Genomic DNA, 19,792 nt, shown 5'->3' on the forward strand with positions numbered 1-19,792 from the left:
ATATGTTTTTGGAGGCCTTCCCATGGGTAATTTTAAAAATTAAATATTTTCTAGAAACTAGACAAACAAGGTTATTTTATCGTTCTTTCATATTTTAATTTTTACTTTAGTAAGGCACCTAAAAATGGCCTCAAACTTGGCGCTGCGCTTCTGAAATTTTCTGAGATTTTAATTAAAAATTTCACTGTGTAATTTCTCAGATTTTCTAGTTTGATTTGGGTAAAGGTCAAATTAATGATGTAATTTTAGTATTTAGAAGTCTTGATGATGTAATCATGAATAAATTAGCATGATAGGTAGTTTTTATGTTTAATTAGGCCTCATAAATGAAGAAAAATTCAAATCAAAGTCTAAGAGAAGAGTTTGTTTTTGACCTTCTCACTCTCACTTGTTGGTTGAGATATTCTTGGAAACTGTTCCACCACTCATGGATTCGACTCTTGAAGGTGGAGAATTTTTTTATATTATTCTATATGTATCATTTTCTCAGTCAGAGAGAAGGGTTGGACATTTGAGGAGAGAACTCTTGTAACTTGTGCTTCAGCATTTTCAGGAAATCAAAGAATAGTTGCAACTATTATCTAGGAATTCATGTGCAATGAGTTTGTGATCTTGTTTCTTCTCTATTATAGTTTCATATGATAGATATCCATCTCTTCTATCTATTCATTGGTTTCTTTAGTGATTTTTTCCTAAGTTTATAAGACCTAGTTACCTGGTTTTCATCCCTTGTTCAGCATCAAAACCCTAAATTTTCAAACCTATCTAAACCTAACATACCTAGCCTAAAATCATTTTATATTCTAGTCAAAACTTTGGTTGTGACCTCATAGAGAGAGCCCTATATGGTTTGGTAGTGCCAGTTGCTGAACTGAAAGCTTGGTCTGTGGTTACCTCCGTCGATCTCCTCATCAGCCTAGGACATTGTGGGGGATAACATTTTGGCTTCGTTGTCAGGGATAGAAGTGATATATTTTCCCTAGGAAAGAATGAAAAAGATAAGATCTGATTGCTGATGGTGAATAGTGATAAGACACAAGAAAGTTTGTGCATCTTTCACCTCACGATTCTAGTGTCGAAGAATCCAAAGGTTTAGAATTTTCATGGCGACTCCACTATTAAAAAATTGGCAGTTTGAAGAACTTCTTGGTGACTTAACTATTTTCAAAATGGATTCAGTTGCTCGAAGGTATGCCACTATGAATCGAGCTCACATTCCTGGTTTTAGGAATCGTATTCCTTGTATAGATTGGCAAGCAGGGCTGCCAAGGTTTAAAGGTTAGGATGGAGAAGATGATAGTTTGCATTTGGTCAAATTTCATTTTCATATTCACAGATTAAAGACTAAGTTTCCTAAAGATTGTCTGATTAATATCTTCATGGCTACCTTGGAGGAAATAGCAAGGAAATGGTATGAGAGTCTACCATCTACTAGTTTATATTCTCTAAAGGATCTTCATTCAATTTTCTTTCAACATTATCAAAGTTGAAATTTTTCCTTATCAATGATGGATAGATCTTGTGATATTTTTGAAAATTTCGTTAAATTTCTTGAAAATTCGTATGGGGATGAAGAATGTATGGAGAAAGATATATTAGAAGCCCTTTATGATTTTTCCTCCCAACAAGAATTACCAACTTCCTTCTTGGATGAAGTAGAATGGGATCAAAATAGAGAAAGGCCTATACTTGATCTTGAAAATGAAAATCACCAAGCTAATGTTGATTTCTATAAAACTCAATGTTCTCCTCTATCTGAAGATGAAATAGATCAGCTCTTGAAAAACCATGTTACAGCCCAAGTTAAGGCAGGATTTCATTGCTCACACAGTCAAGAATGTGTAAGAGAAATTTATTCCATTATTGAAAAATGAAAATTTGGGTTTAAATGATGACATTAATGAGACTGATGAAACTATACAGGAAGTTGTTGTGAGTAAGCCAATTTGTGATGTAGATTTCCTGCAAGGAGATCAAATAACAGGGACTGTTTTCTTTCATAAATAGGATAGGGATGATATGTTTAACAATCTTGAAGAATGTGTTCTATTCAAGGATGATTTAGACTATGAAGTGGAAGAGTATGAATCTGAGATAGATAGTATGCCAGAGATAGATTCAGATTTGCTCATGCCTGAAGAATTTACAGTCAACACTTAAGTAGCAGAAATTCATACTTCCCTATGTGTTATAGATCCATTTGGGCACATCAACCCCAAATTACAGATCGGTACTATTAGGGCCTATCAACCCCTAGTGCAGTTGTTACATGCCCTAAAGAAGTTAGTCATCAGAATGCCTTACTTCCAAAGAAGTTCCATCACTGAAAACATCCAAAAACTACCTCTAAGAAGATCAGCGCAGGTAGGCCTTCATTAGGGTGCGCTGCAATGCAAACCATACACTGACAGGGTGCTATGCAACGCACTTGGTCCCTCTTTGGCCTGCGCTGAGCGAATTTGGGCAAATTTCTGTGAGGGTTTGAAGATTCCTTATCCATTGGAAGCCTCTAGAAGTTTCTCAATGCCACCTGCTCCTTTGAGTTCGCATTTGGATGAGAAAGGGAATTAGGAAACATCAATCCCCTATCCCTTCTTCCATGGAACTGATTTCTAAATTTAGAAAGGCATTCATTACCTCCATTGATGGCATAACCTCCTTCACTCACCTATAAATAGATCACTCATCTAAGAGATCTAGGCTAAAAAATATTGAGTTGTAAGGAGATGCTAGTGATATGAGATTAGAATTGAGTGTAAGTATTGTCATAGTGTTGGAGTGTCTTGCTTTTCATGAGGCTGATGAAGGATTGAATTGGAAGGATGACACTGGATCGAACTCATATGGGTTGTAATCTTTCCTCTTATCAATAAAGTTTTCAAGATTTTTTCCCTTATGCTTGTGTTATATGTTAATGCATTCATATGTATATCATGTTTTTGATTCCATGTTATTTATAAGCAATAGATCATTATGCTTTGATGGGTTTTTGTTTCTGTAATTGTGCAGGTACTTCTCAAGCGACTTAAGTATGGGAAGGAGCAATAGAATCGGTCAAGGGAGATAAGGAACAAGCGGAAGCTACAAGTAGGTTCTCTGTTCTCTTATTTTATCTGTTGTTTATAGGAAAGGTTAAGATTACTTTGTCTATTGTTTCTAGACCTGCTACTAGATCTAGAGGGTTAGGCGTTTGTCCAAGAACACTAAATATTCCCGAAACAAATTGGTGACTCCGATGGGGAGCAGATTGTCCATGTTAGTAGCTTATCAGCGTCTTAAGACATTCCTACATACTGTACTTATGGTCGTTTACTGATTTCAGTTCTCTTTCATTGAAAGTAGAGTCGAAACTATGCCAAAAATTGCCTTCAGAATTGCTCACTGTTATCTGTGCACTGTCTCTAACTGTTGCCTATGCTGTAGTGCACTTCCTGCATAGGTACAAAGCGATTCAGTGCACTGTCTCTAACTGTAGCCTGCGCTGATCCCTTGAGGGTTAGTTTCCCATCTAGGAACTGAAATTTTTTGCCAATTTTCTCCTGTTTGAATGAGTTACTGAATGTCAATAATATTCTATCTCTGAAATCGGTCTTCATCTCCTTAATTTGGCCCTATTTAGACTGGATTGTTGGATGTTTTTTGTGTATTTGTTTTATCATCTGTAATCCATTGTCGAAAGGTAATTTTTGATCGATTGTTTTGTCAATAGAAAAGTGTTGTAAAGTCGTCGTTTTCTTCAAAAAATTGAAGTGCCGTAAAGTCTTCCTTCATAAATAATCGATTGATTTATTTGTGCATTTGATTCATATTTTCATTTAAAGTGTCGAAAATCTTCATTTCTTTAAAATCTAAAGTGTCGTACATTCTTCCTTTCCCTTTTAAAAGAAATTGTCATAAATCGTCATTTTTTGTGAAAATCATTCTGAATCATTTGTGCATTAGTTTTTCTTATTGCATCATTCACATTAAGAGAAACTGAAAAGAAATACATGCAATTTTCATTTTAGAGCTTCAGTTTGTGTGTTTAAAAGGAATGGTTTAGGGAATTGCATTAGTTTGTGCTCTTTGTTTCTTGTTCAGAAAGTACTTCTAGCTCTATCCCTCATAGCTAGGATTTTCATTGTTGAAATTAAACCGATAGAGTGCTTCTCATTCTAGTTGCATTTTTAGGAATTTCAGAACACATTTCACGGTGAACCTTCAAAGGAAAATTTCTAAGCAAGATCAACTTAAAATAAACATCAATTAATCTAAAAACGCATTAGAACTTAACGAAAAACATCTAGAAGTCTAGGCTAGAGATGTGTTCCAGCGTCTTTAAACCTAGTGGCTGTCATTTTCACTAAAGGTTAGGTGATTCCTCCTCTCTGATTCGATAAGTGCTAGTATGGACTTGTGCTCCCTGTACCGTCGAGTATATAGTGGGAGACCCCAATAGGTTGAAATCCTTTATCCCTAGGTAGCCGAGTCTGTATCCTTACCGACCGCAATACACCGAACACAACATTCAGGAAGATTGACTGTCGTACATAAAGTCCTTGGTAATTTTTCTTTCATTTATCACCAACGTGTATATTGTAGTTTTGTGATTTTTTTGGTAAACCCTCTTGTCTAGAATCTCCATAGAAGTCACTTTTGTTCATTTTCGACTCTTTAAAAGTAAAAGGATCATCTGAGCACTTGTCCTTTCAGGCTCATTAAAAATCGAAGGCGACTAGAGTCATCTTTTGTTTTTTCTCGACTCTTTAAAACTGAAAAAGCAAAGTTGTGTTCCAGTGTCGTAAAAATTAATTGACCACGAATAACATCCTCATTCCTTAGTTGAGTTTAAGTTGATAAAGTTAATCAACAATCATGGAGGAAAATCAACCCAAACCCCGTCATTCGCGGAGAACAGCAAGCCAACCGCCTTTGCCTCCCAAAGTGACACCAATTCGGACAAAGCGGTCTCGTTTAACTGAGTCTAGTACATCAAGAACTCCTAGTTCTTCATCTGGGTTACCTGAAACATTTGTTTCAGTAGCTACAAAGACTCCAGTTACTCCAACTATTTCTAGTACATCTGTTCTTAAAGAAGAAGTTTCACAGTTACCTAAGGACATTAGCATTGATCCTAGTGTAACAGTAACCGAGGTTGTCCAACAACAAGTTGATACTAAACTTGAAACTGCTCAACCAGAAAGTACTTCTAAACATGAAGCAACTCAACTAGGAGTTGGTCCAGAATCTATCCCAGTTCAAATAGAAGTTACATCTGAACTGGAAGTTGTTCAAGAACCTCCCTTTGAAACTGTTGTTCATTTACTTGAACATCTGGACTTCAAATTTCAACATTCAGAAGTTGTTACCCCTCTGACATCAGTCACTGTTGAAACTACACTTTCATCAACACCAAAAATCTTTTATGGACCTAACGGTCAACCTCTTCCACCAGATTTGATTGCCATAGAGGAGGAATTAGTAGAAGATTCCACACCTGGAACCCTGTTTCATTTTGGAATTGGGCTTAATCTTTATCCTACTACTCCTGATTACTTTGCTTCATCTGATCCTGCTTCCTTGCAAGTTCCCGTCGAATCTTTAGGACAACTTTTGGGCCAGTTAACTATGGCTGAACAACCGTCAACATCCAAGATTGTATCATTTGATGCAGCTACAATAGAATCTTCTGTTGTAACTCCTTCGATGTTTTCTACCACACCTGAGTCGCACCTATATGGTGAATCGTCTATCCCGATTGGTTACCAATCATTGTCTGGAACCCACTCAGGGGTTTCTTCTGCACCATGGTCATCACCCATGTCCTCATCTGGAATTCTACTTGGTTTTTCTCAAATGGGAACTCAACAGTTTGATCCTGTACATCAGTATCATGCTGGGAAATCTGGTCAACAAAGACCTGTGTATCCATTAAATACTGGATTGCCACCATATGGAGAGAAATATGCTTATACACTGTATCCTCCTTTTTCTGGGGGACAATCATATGGTAATTTCCCACAATATTCAAGTCAACCTGGGATTAGAGTTTGTCAATGGAAACCAGTAATGCCAATTCAACCAAGACTTGTGTATCCAACACAACCAATGCAAACTGTGTCAAATAATCCTACTACACCTGTTGTTACTACTGTACTACAGTCACAAGCTCAAACAATTGTATCTCAACCAGTACAAATTGATCCTTCTTCCTTACAACCACAAGTTTCAAGTCAAGAGGTTCAAGTTTCTCAAGTTGTTATACAATAGCCACTTGTTTCTGGAGCTCAGGAACAACCTCAGGTTAGTATACCTTTATCTGGATTGACCCAGGCTTACACTGGTATAGTTGATTCACAACTTGGCCAGCCTTTCATTGCTAGGTAGCAACAGTTGGTTCAACAACAGTGGCTGCCACAATTCCAACAAGCCCAATTCCAATATTTCCAACCTCAGTTTGGACTTGGTACACAAGCTCAACCTGGTTTTGGTCAATATCAAGCCTACCAAGGTCCTGGGCAACCAAGCTTTGCAGGTTATGGACAACCACAATTCCAATCTGGTTATCAACAACCACCTTATACTAGTTTTGTACAACAACTATACCAAAGTTACCAAATTCAGATGCCCTACGATGATCTGCAAAGACCTATTGCACAGGCAATTCCATCATATCCTGGGTATGCTCAACCTGACTTGAATTGACAGTTGCCATTCGTAGCAACTTTAGAATTACCAGATTTAAACTGGCTCACCAATGATCCAATCACATATGTACCTTGGTGGCTGGTAATTCCACACAAGTTATCATATGATATTCCGAAGTTTAACGGAAATCCTAGAGAAGACCCATCAAATCATGTTATGACCTTTCATTTATGGTGTTCATCCAACACTTTGAATGATGATTCGATCAGACTTCATCTTTTCCAAAGAACACTTACTGGTCTAGCTACTAAATGGTACATTGAATTACCAAGAGCTTCTTTCAATAACTTCACCACTTTAGCCACTACCTTTTTGACCCACTTCCAGTTACCTATCAGGTACGAGACTGGAACGGAACTCTTGACCAACTTTAAACAGGCTACCTGCACCCATATATCAGATCATATTCATGAGTGGCAGCATCGTCATCGAATGGTTAAGACATACGTTCTTGATTAACTTTTAACTGAGTGGTTCATAAAGTCCTTGTTGCCATCAATCACCGAGGATGCGGTAAGAGGTGGAGTTGTCACAGAAGAGCAAGTGTTATTGGGAAATCTAGTGTCTATGCAGAGCTGCTAGTCCCACTAAGGCTGGTAGCTACCTTAGAAACAAAAGAACTAAAACCACTTTCGTTTTCCTTTATGAGAAGTAGATAAGAGGGGAACAAAGGAGACCAACCTCTGTCTTGCGCTTGGTTCCTTGCTTGATTCCTCTCCCTTCTGATAGATCTTTGCCGCCCGCTTCCTCGTTTACCCAGCTTCAAAGAGCACCTATGGAATCAAAGCAGCATAATACTATCCAAGAATAGAGATCTACTATCATAAACAATATATGACCAAATATATATTGACCACACAAATGCATATATCATCAATCATACAAGAATGCGGAGGAAAACTTGAATAGCTTTATTAATAATCAAGAATAGCAAAGATGATTACAACCAATTGTTCTGACCCAGCGTCATCCTCTCAGCAAGAAAGCCATTCTTCACCTCATGAAAAGCTTAGATCACCCAACACTATGATGTTACACCAAGAAACCGGTAGCACTTCCTTACAAGATACAAAATTCCAGCCTCTGGATCTTTGGGATGAGGGATCCATATATAGATGTTTGTAAGGGGGGTGAGTCAGCTTTTGAGATTTGATTAGTGTCCTCTCTCTGATATTTCTTGATTCCACTTGGAGATTGATGATCTCTTACTCATCCCTGGGTGAATGCAGAGAGGCAAGTGTCACAGGAGAAGTTTCTGGAAGATTCCATGATCCTCCACCTTCTAGATAGACTCTGCCATTTGTCCACTCTCGCCCATCGCACCCCATAGAAGGGATTTTCAGTATGCATCACACCTCCCGTGTGCATTTAGGTGGGATGCAGCTCACTTTGACCATGGAGCAAGTGAGATGGTCCCGTTTTGACCAGTTCTGAGTAGTTTTTCATGGAGAACTTCTGGGAGATGATGTAGTCAGCTGACCTTGTTCTTTTAGGGGTTGGAACAACACTTTTAGGGACTTAAGAGCCCTTGGTTTATGGACATTTATGATTGGGGTTGCAGTGCCCAAAAAAGTCTATAATAGTTGCCCCCTAAAGCATGAGGTCGTTAATCTTTTGATGTCGGGTGAAATGCTTTATCATGACGATCCGAAGTTTTTTTCGAGCTAGAAGGTGACCTGTAATAAGATACAATACAACACATTATCTTCATAATATTTTCATGATCTAGCTGAGGTAGGCATTCCCATGCTCAGCTTTATAAATTCATTTTCATGTACATAAGACAGACAATCGTCTGTGTGCAGACTGATGATTTTGGTAGAGCCATCATCCCTTAGGTTGGATGATTATCTGTGCAGAAATGATGTACATTTGATGTCTTTATTTTCCTGAATATATATTGCAGCCCGGATGGATGAAACTAGATCCGGGGTCTTCAATCTCGTTTGATCTTCACTGAAAGTACAAGTCGATCCATGTGAGCGATGTTCTGGAGTCGAACATGGAAAGACATCACCTGATTACCAACCAATGATGTAAGCTGTTAACAGGCGCGAGAGGAAACACCGATGATGATGGTGACCCTCAAGGTACTACAGTACAATTCACGTGGTGTGAATAAGGGACTTGGCGTCGAACACCACACAAAATATTTCGGTCGAAGGCCATTGATGTAAACTTGTCGCCGGAAGTGAGAAACTTGTCATTGAGGCATGCAAGCTTCAAAGTACTGAAAGGGTTGTTCCTAGATCGACTTCCTGGATAATGAGCTAATGTCAACAAGAAGTGATCCGTCATAGGAGGGCCTTAGTGAATCCCACATCTATGACACGGAACGGTGCAAATGATTTTAATGGAGGTGAAAACGATCTGATGATATAAGGTTCAGGGTGGCGGTCATGAAAGAATGGAGCGTAAATGTATTGCAGTGGATGAGACACAGGTGAATTCTCTGAGCAACTTCTCTTGAACATACCGACAACACTGACATGATGGATTGGTAGCGTTAACCCCAAATATGGATGGTGTGATGGACCAATTGTGATATGACCAGTGGACGGAACAACCCAACCCGACTCGGATGCGGAGTGAAAGTGTCATGTTCAAGAGCAACTTGCTACCAATAAAGTTTCTTCAAGTTTTCTTCCCAATTTTTCCCCAGTCATCGCTGACCAGTACCTCTTTATTTTTGTCAAGCTTGAGGAGGATAACATATGCTTGTTCTATAATTTTCCCTTCGGGCAAACCCATCGCTATGTTTTAACGAGCCTAGCGATAGTGAAACTCGTTCTTGTCTGTATGGACAAGTTTGTCGCTATTCGGTTTTAACGAGTTTAACGACAAAGATAACTCGGTCCTTTTCAATTTTAGAGAGTCTGAAAGGGACGTAAAGAAAACTCCAATAATCCTTTTTCGTCATATAATCCCTTGAGTCCGAAAAAGTATAAAATAATACAAAAGGGATGAATTTTCGGTAATTTTAACGAGCCGAACAAAACAAGCGCTCGATCTTTTTGTGTAATAATCCCTCAGGTCCAAAAAGATTAAAATCTAAAGGAGGGATAGCACTTCCGGTCACTTTAACGAGCTGGAGAGGCCAATTGCTCAGCAATCTTTTCATATTTTATGAGTCAGATGAAAAGAGCTTAAAAGAGACTCGTTTTTCGAGGAAAGAGTGATAAATTCGGGTAGCAGCTAATTCCAGGTAAGGTTCGGAATTTTCCAATCACGGTAGTGTCACAAGGATGGCTAACAGGATCACTCTTCCCAGTTGTTCCTCAAAAAGGGTAAACAATCAAATGGAGGTGAATGATCGGCCAATATAGAGTGGGGATGATGATGAGAACACGACCAAGGCTTCAAAGGCTAATGATAATACATTCACGATGGTTATTTACGAGAAATTGGTTCATTTTTTAATGAGCTTAAACTCTAGGGGAACATTTGCTCATTGCTTATGTTTATTTTTTAACAAGCTTGAATTCCGCATTAAAACTGCTCGATCCAGTCATATAATAAGGATGTCTCATTTAAAATGGCATTTTTTCAAAGCTTTTCCCCGCATCCTTTCTTTATGCAAGTTAGGAAATGACCAATCCTACGAGTTTTAAGGGTTAGAGGTCCTACAAATTTAAAAAATAAATGGTCTCTCTTCGCTTGCATGCCAAAAGGTTTGTATGCCCCCCGGTATAGTGAAAAATTTCCAAGTTACCAAAGATTGTTCTATCCGCACTACGGACAAAACACTTCCTCGGCGATGTCTACCGAAATAAACAAAGGTGAGTGGCGCAACTGGCTCCACTCACATAACTTTGACGAAGGAATCTTATTCCAGTCTAATCTTATAAACCAGTCATATGTCCTTCACGAAAACCTACCCTATAGCCAAGGTTTTCCTGTCGAAACAGACCAGGGTGCATACCCACTGGGTTTCAGTCATGTCCTTCGAAACACTCGCGCTCATCAGGTGGATGGACTGGGGATTGATGAGACATTCCTTGTGTGAAAAGACCATTCAGGGATGGTATTTGACTATTTGCTATTTGTGAACTGGGGAATGAAAGCTGGTCGACGAGCTTGACCACTCTTCCTTCATGCGGAAAACACATTACTCTAAAGAGTGAGGAGACAATGGCTCCCATGCAATAAATACAGTCGCGTCCAAGGAGTAGATTATAATCCAGGGGTCCTTGGACTACCATTATGTTCATGTGAACTGTTTTCCTTCTCAATGTTATTGGCACATTGGGAAGGATCCCTAACATCGACTGGGTCCTTTGTCAGAGCCTGTTAGATTTCTCATTTCAGGCAAAAGCGATGGCGAACCAAGCGCTTTCCAAGCAATTGAGGAAAGGATACTCATAGAAGCCCCTTCATCTATGATGGTACCAACCATGACCATTCTATATATTTGAGCAATGATTCGAAATGGTACACTAGCTGGTAAGCGGGGTCTGCCTAGTAGATTCCAATCGAAGGAAACAACTAGGTTGCTTGGAGGTGGGACCGAATAGACGGCCGGATATGACTCTGACGAACTTCCTTCCTGTGGTAAAGGAATGGGTAGACTGCCCCCATGTTCATCGGAGTCTGTGCTTACGTAGAGAATTTGGACGGTGTCGTTCTTGTTCTCTCCGGTGATTGTATCATCTGAAGATGGACCTTCTGAAGGCAAGACCGGGTCAACTACCACCTCGACCTTTTGACTTTCGTCTGGTGTGGATTCAGAGGGTTCATCTTCAATGATAGATGCTTCAGCCAAACACAATGGTGTGTCAACCGGATTTTTAACTAGTGACGGACTCGGGAAGAGTTTCTTATATCCAGGAGGAAGCCGTAACAGTGAAACCGGACGGTCGTCCAAAAATCTTTTAGCCTCGTCTAAGAAGGGACAACAGTGGATGGCGTGATCGCCTTCACACAGTTTACAAGGAAATTTACATTTTCCTTTTTGTCCAGGGGCTTCACTTTCACTAGTTGACGGTGTATTCTCAACATGATCGTCAGAGGTTGACGACACAGGATTGTGCAAACGAGGAGACCAGTCCCTTAAGATCCGAGGGATGCAAGGACAATCTCGATGATAGTGGTCTCCTTTGCAAATGACACATGGTGATTTAGGCCTGGACGGTGCAGTGTGTGGATTTTCACTAGATGATGCCTAGTTGCCCCTTTTCGCCTTTGGCTCCTTCTTCTTCTTCTTTATCTTCTTCCTCTCCTTCTTCTTCTTAGTTACTTGATTTTTGGCTTTACCTGCTTCACAAGAGAAGAGGAAGGAGGAGAGGGAGAATTGGACGAAGTAGAAGGTTGGGGGGTAACTCTGGTATCGTTTAGTTGCTAACTTGATTGTTCAAAAATCACGGTGTTATGAACGATAGAGGTCGAGAAGAGCCATACGGGCAAGCCGATTGTCAATCCTGGAAGCGACAATGTGGCCATATGGGGTGCACCAACATCTCCCCAAGAGGAGAAAGGACTAGGATTTCCTCGAAGGGGAAATCCTTGGTTGGTGGACTCCATTTTTCTCAACCTAAGACCAACGTAGGAAAGGTGATGTTTATTCCGATTAAAATAAATTTTAGACGCTTTGACACAACTTGTTTTTTCAATTTTTAAGAGTCAATAAAAAACAAAAGATGACTCTAGTCGCCTTCGATTGTTAATGAGCTTGAAGTGACAAGTGCTCAGATGGGCCTTTTCCTTTAAGGAGTCTGAAAAGGAATGAAAGAGACTACTCTGGAAATCTAGATAGAGGGATTAACAAACAAATTGCAAAATTGCAGAATACTTTTTACGGTACGGCAGTCCATCTTCCCGAATGCTGTGTTCAGTGCATTGCGATCGATAGGGCAGCAGACACGGCTTCCTATGGATAAAGGATAAAGCCTATTGTGGTCTCCCAAAATATACTCGACGGTACGTGGGAGCACAAGTCCGTACTGGCACTTATCGTCTCAAAGTGGAGGAATCACCCAACCAACAATGAAAACAACAGTTACCAGGCTTTACGACGCCGGAATATGTCTCTAGCCTAGACTTCTAAATGTTGTGCGTTAGGTTCCAAAGCGTTTTTAGATTCATTAAATTTATTTTACAGTTGATCTTGCTTAAGAAATTTGCCTTTCAGGTTCACCGCGTGATGTAGATATACAATTCCTAAAATGCAATCTAAGATGATAAACAATCGTTTAATCTTCTTTTTGCAATGAAAATCCTAGCTACTAAGGAAAGAGAGATGATATTCTTTCAGCATAGAGCAGAGAGCACACACTATATGCACTGTCCTAAATCAAACCAACAAACAGTCTAAATGAAAATGCACATGCATGTATTTGTTTTCAGCCTTCTTAATGTGTGAATGATAGAAAGAAAGCTAAGCGCAAATCTGAATTATTTTTCAAACCGACATTACTAACAAGTTTCTTTTCGAGACAAAATGAAGACAATGACGACACTTTGCGATTTGGAATTGAAAACTTGCTTTCGACACTTGAAAAACTACTAATTCAAATCAAATACAAGAGTAACAGTGTAATCGACTATCAAGAAAAATTGGATTCCCTTCTATGACTGAAAACGACACTTGCGACACTTCCAGATCAAGAAACGACAGTTCAATTACGCTACTTCTTTGTAAAAGAGAACTGAAAATGGCTCACAATACATAAAAACATTTATAGTTCTTTGCACAATGGAGGTGGAATAATGGCAAGGAAGGGGGTTTCCAACAGAGGTATACTGACTACAGACAACAAAACTCCTGAATAGAGCTGAAAAGAGTGAAAAAACCAAAGTCTAGAGGCAAAATTAGCCCTTTCTGATCAGTGCACCTATTACACAGGGATTCCAGTATGCATCCCACCTACAGCACACGGGAAGTGCGATGCATACTAATATCCTTGAACAGAGGGTGTGATGGTACAGTGCGAGACTTTTGATCCAGTTCTTGATCACAGTTTGCAACACAATTTAGGGATTTAGGCCGAGCAAGTGGTAATCAGTAAATAAATCATAGCGGTAGATCTAAAGAGGTTACTAGAGCCACCACAAGGGAAATTAGAGAGTTTGTAAATCGATTGTTCAGTTCATAAACAAAACCCGGAGATAGACTGAAGCAACATTGATCTACTTTCCATTTGCATAGGAAATGCAGTTCGAAGGCTAGCTGGCTTGACTTCAGGCTCCGTCTGTAAGTTTATAAAGCAAACAAATATAGACAAACAAACAATCTATTCGTTCCCCAGTGGAGTTGCCATCACTTTTTCCTGAAATGAGAAATCTAATAGGCTTTGGCGATTTCCCAAAAGCAAGCTTTATTATCAGCAACAGGTGAGATTGACCCAAAGGATTCTAATCTTGTGTCCTTTAATCACAAAGGATATGATCCTCAGTTACCAGCTCAACTAGCTTTCCTCATTCAAGTGAAAGCCCTCAACAAAACTGTTCATCGAACAATTATTGATGAGGGGGCATCTACATGTATTATGTCGATGAGTTTCTGGAAAACTTTAGGATCTCCAACCTTGTCACGATCTTCGATGACATTAAAAGCATTTGATGGACGAACATATACCCCATATGGGATTTTAAGTAACTTGCAAGTTGAACTAGGGGGAAAACAGTAGAAATAGATGTTGAAGTAATCGACGGAAACCTCGATTACAACATCCTACTGGGAAGGCCCTGGATATATGCTATGGCTGCCGTTGTGTCGACCTACTTTAGGAAGATTGCATTTCCCTTTCAAGGAGGAATTACAATCGTTGACCAAAAAACATTTCTCCCCAATAGTTCCCAAGTTACGGGAAGCATTCCGATGATCCATGGAAGCCCCCATTCGCTTCAACATATCGGAGTAGGCCTACTAAAAGACCCTATATTAATGCGAACTTTTGCCCTCCCACCTCCAATCAATCTGGTGGAAGTGGCAACGGTAGGAACCTGCAATATGATATCTTCTATTCAAAAGATCTCAGAAAACGATATTAGCATGGATCATCTGCAGGTATTTCCTCCAAGCCCAATAGAAATATTGTAGCAATCAATGTTTCGGGCATGGGAGGCAAGCCCAAATCAATGCTCATCAAGTGTTTGGATAGATAGGTCTAAGGAATATGGCATCCCTTTATATCCTTGGTGGCAAGTGCATTACACCGACGAAGGAATTGTTCAGTCAATGATAATTGATGGGACGCCATGGGAAGATTACCACCATCGTTCCCATCTTCCGGATTGTCAAGAAGATACTCCTAATGACCTTCAACATCCATCATTTTTTGATTTCCTATCAAATACTGTAAACACGGTGGATTCTGAGCGAAACTTGTCCAATATTGAAGAAACTATCACCATAAATATCTCAACCAAAACAGATGTTGTAGAGAATATTTATGTTGACAAGTGTTTTTCTCCTTCAGAACTGGAAATATATAACGCTCTTTTTCGCAAATTCAGAGATGTCTTTGCTTGGTCATATGATGAAATGCCAGGCATTGACTCGTGTATAGTTGAACACGAAATAAAGATGTATCCAGATGTCAAACCAGTGCGACAACGGCTACGGCAGGTGCACCCCAAGAAAGCAGCTGCCATCAAGGCAGAAGTTGAAAAACTTCTCCATGCTGGTTTTATTTACCTGGTTCCTCTAACCGATTGGGTATCGAACATTGTTCCTGTAACGAAAAACAAGGAACGATTAGAGTGTGCGTCGATTATAGGGATGTAAATCAAGATTTTCCAAATGACAACTACCCTACACCCTTTATTGACTAGATAATTGATGAATGCACCGGATGTGAAATCTTTTCATTTATGGATGGATTCTTTGGGTATAATCAAATAAATATCTGCCCACAGGACCAGTCAAAGACTGCATTTATTTGTCCGTGGGGAACATTTGCATATCGAAAGTTACCCTTTGGGTTAAAGAACGCAGGGTCAACATTTTAGAGGGCAATGAATTATGCCTTCCATGACATCGAAAACATCGTTCAACCATATCTCGACGATCTTCCGGCTCATTCGCGAAAGCGGACCGATCATCTGCAGCATTTAAGAGCGATATTTCTACGTTGCCGACACTACAAGATACGACTCAATCCACACAAATATGTGTTCTGTGTCAGTTCTGGTCGTTTTCTTGGCTTTGTAGTCTCGAAGGACGGGATCCGTCTTGACCCATGTAAGGTTCAGGCAATCATAAATTTGCCTCCACCTTCAAATTTGCTTCAGATTCAGGAACTCCAAGGGAAAGCAAACTTTCTGAGGAGGTTCATTCTAAATTATGCTGAACTTGCTAAAGGTTATACACGTCTATTGAAAAAAGAAGTACCCTTCGTCTGGGATCAGGTCATGCAAGCTTCCTTTGACGCTTTAAAAGAATCGCTAATGAAAGCATCATTAATGTATGCTCCTGATTATCAAAAAGACTTTAACCTGTATCTCGCTGCAGCAGATACAACCATCGCAATGGTTTTAGTACAAGAAGACAATGGAATTGAACATCCTATATATTATTTGAGTAGAAACTTAAATGATACAGAAAGAAAATATTCCTATGTTGAAAAGCTGGCTCTCGTAGCTGTTCAAGCGATACAGAGATTTTGACACTATGTCCTCTTTCGAAAAACTACCATTTTGTCAGATTACAACCCCATGAATTATATATTGTCGTGACAGTTGCTGGGGGGCAAATATTCAAAATGGATAGCAATTCTTCAAGAGTTTGATCTGGAATTTGTAAAATCCAAATCGAAGAAATCCCTGGTTTTCGCAGAATTACTATGCGATCTCCCATTGTCGTCCAACGATGAAACATCCGAAGAAACCATCGTGGATGAATCTTTGTTTCTGATATCTTCAAGCAATCCGTGGTATGGAGATATAGTCATCTATCTCCAAACCCAAAAATATAGGTCTAATACCTCTCGCTCGGAACAAAAACGTATTCGATACCAATCAAAAGACTACATGATCGTCGGTGATACGCTTTATCGTCACGGTGTCGATACAATTCTGAGGAGGTGCCTCACCCATGAGGAGGCCGAAAAATTCTTGAATGATTGCCATTCTGGCGCGTGTGGGGGGCATCAATCTGGTTACGCTACAGCGCAAAAAAATTTACGAGCAGGATACTTCTAGCCAACAATGTTCAAAGATTGCATCACCGCAGTCAGAAGTTGCCATGCATGTCAATTTTTTTATAGCAAATCCAGAAGACCACCCACACACCTACAGCAAATAGTTGCTGTTGGGCCATTCGCCAAATGGGGCATATATTTTATGACATGTAACCCCACCTCGACCAGCGGGCATGGGTATATCATAGTTGCGGTAGACTATTTTACCAAATGGGCCGAGGCGATGCCTACATTAAACAACACCGGCGAAAAGCATGCCTTTTTCTTTTTCAATCATGTAGTCGCCAAATTTGATGTTCCACAGGCCATAGTCACAGATCATGGATTGCATTTTTGCAATCACATGATGGTTGAATTGGTTGCCAATTAGGGTTGTCTCATGACAGCTCTACACCATAATACCCGCAAGCCAATGGACAAGTTGAAGCAATCAACAAAGTCCTGAAGCGAATGCTGCAAAGGATGATTGGAGTCCACAAAAGGAGTTAGCACCTGATCCTGTACTTAGCCTTGTGGGAATACCGAACGTCGGTAAGGAATGCAACTGGGTTTACACCCTTTCAACTAGTGTATGGCCTAGAAGCGATCTTACCAGTTCAGTGTCAAATCTCATCCCTCAAACTCGCAGTCGACCTTCTCCCCGGAACTTCAGAAGAGGAGGCTCGTTTCTTGGAACTAATCCAATTGTATGTAACTCGTCATGATGCCGCTTTGGCTAATGAAGCGCATGAGAAACGAGTCAAGGCGCAGTTCGACAAGAATGTCAAACCCCGTGTCTTCTCAGAAGGTGACTTGGTCCTACTTTACAACCAGGAATCCGATAAATTGGGAGCAGGTAAATTCAAGTCTTTATGGATGGGCCCCTATATTGTTAAACAGGTATTAGCAAAAGGGGCCTACGAGTTAGTGGATTATGATGGGATTCCACTAGCGCAACCCCGTAACGGTTTGTACCTTAAGCGTTACTACGCATGATTCAGTGTAGTAACCCCTATGCTTTTGTTACATTTTTGTTTTCGCTAAGGGTAATTGTTTTGGTCAAGTAATCCAATTTTTGCATTTGTTGCAGATGTCAAGCCTATTGGAATCCTTTGTTGGATATGCCGACGGAGTGAGTCGTAGTTCGTGGAACCTATCTTCTGTGGCCTGGGCCATTTTTTATCCAAGCGGCGAGTTAGTAAGTTTCAAAGGGGTATGCATTGGTCGGTCAACAAATAATATTGTTGAATATAGCGCGTTGATAGAACTCCTCTCCGATGCCATCACACATGGCATACACCGACTTGTCGTCAGGCTAGACTCACAACTTGTCATACTACAACTCACTGGTATCTACTCTGTCTGAAATCCAACTATCTATCGCATGTTCCTAAGGGTCAAGATTTTGGAAAGGCAATTTGATTTTATTCAATATCAGCATATTTCCAGAAACTTAAACACATTAACAGATTCATTGGCAAATTATGTGTTAGATAGACATTTGCAACATTTATAAAAAGAAGCATTTCATCAGTATTTGCATCAGGATCATGTAACTTAACCAAAATAAAGCTCCGAAAATCAAAAATATATATATAACTGTTTATGGTTTACACATAATGTTCTGTAACCAAGACAAAAATTGGTCAGATGACCCAAAACTCAAAATGCTAGGGGGCACCCTAGTCTAATGATGCTGGTGATAACAAGTCATCGCCTGTGCAATCATGCGTAAAAGCCTAGTCCATCAACTCGGCACGCCAGTAGTATGTCGCTGCAACCTCAGAGGCAGCTCGTTAGTCCTCACGTCCGGAATACCAAGAGTGAGGCCTTCGACCTGATCCTGCAATGCTGAAAGAGTCTCGGCCATGTCAAGGTCGTGAAGGATGGCCCTTCCCACAGCCTCTCCTGCTGGAGCGGCAGCTGGCAGTCTCAGGCGTACTACCGGCCGAACTGGTCCAACATCTGCATGAGCACATGAGTTTTGATTAGTCCTGATAGAAGAAAGCACAAGAACATTATAAAATAAATGATAAACAGATATATGGTCAGAGAATTTACCGATGACACCTCACTGCTCGCCAGCCGGCAGTACCAAATCCGGATCACCCTGGAAATCCATACCAGCATATGGATACTCGGAAAAAACCATCTCCTGACAGTTGAACCACTTGAAGAAGGTATCAGAAAAGGAAACTTAGGACTGACCAGCATGTTTGGCCATAAGGTCGACCCATCTCTGCATCCGTGGCTCAGTCAGTGGAGGTAAACCAAGTGAAACATACTGTGGCTGCATCAGCAGGATCTTTTCCAAGGCAAAAGCGATCAAAATAGAACCATATCCAAAGTTCTTCAATCTTCCATTTTTCACCTTGGAAATTTGTTCTTTCATCACAGAGAGTACTGCATCACACCAATTGAACACCTTTGGTTCAAGGCATTCTAAGGCATACTGCATATAAGGCCTGTTGGCCACATGAAGAGCCGCACTACCAGCTAGTCTAGCAAAAGTGAACAGAATGGTCCTCAAGGACCTGTTAGTGACATCTCGGATATTGATCTTGTCATCCTTACTCGGCTGAGATCCCTCTTTGTAATACCTGCGAATGTAATCTCTCACGGATTCACCCCCATGGGCTGAACCTGATAATGAGATAGGGGCACCATGCCTCGATAAGCCGGTCAAAAAATAGATGTCCACGATAGTCAAGGGGATGGATTTTCCCCTAATTTGGAACACCTGGTTGGTAGGATCCCATGCATCGAGGAAATATTGCAACAAGTTGATTTGTTTCCTCATGCTAGAGATGCGGAAAAACTTGAACAGGACACGGTTCCGCAGTGCATTTACCGTAACTGGATCATGTAAAGCAAGCATGTCCTCTTCTTCATCCTCACGTTCTCACCATGTAATAGGCATTTTGCTCCGATGAATCTCTGAAAACAAACAAGAGAAGAGTCAAGATCATGATTTGGTGAAAAACAGG

The sequence above is a fragment of the Pinus tabuliformis genome, chromosome Q, assembly GCF_031772625.1.
Source record: "Pinus tabuliformis cultivar Carrire ecotype Pingquan chromosome Q, CPIR1, whole genome shotgun sequence".
In the NCBI taxonomy this organism is placed as follows: Eukaryota; Viridiplantae; Streptophyta; class Pinopsida; order Pinales; family Pinaceae; genus Pinus; species Pinus tabuliformis.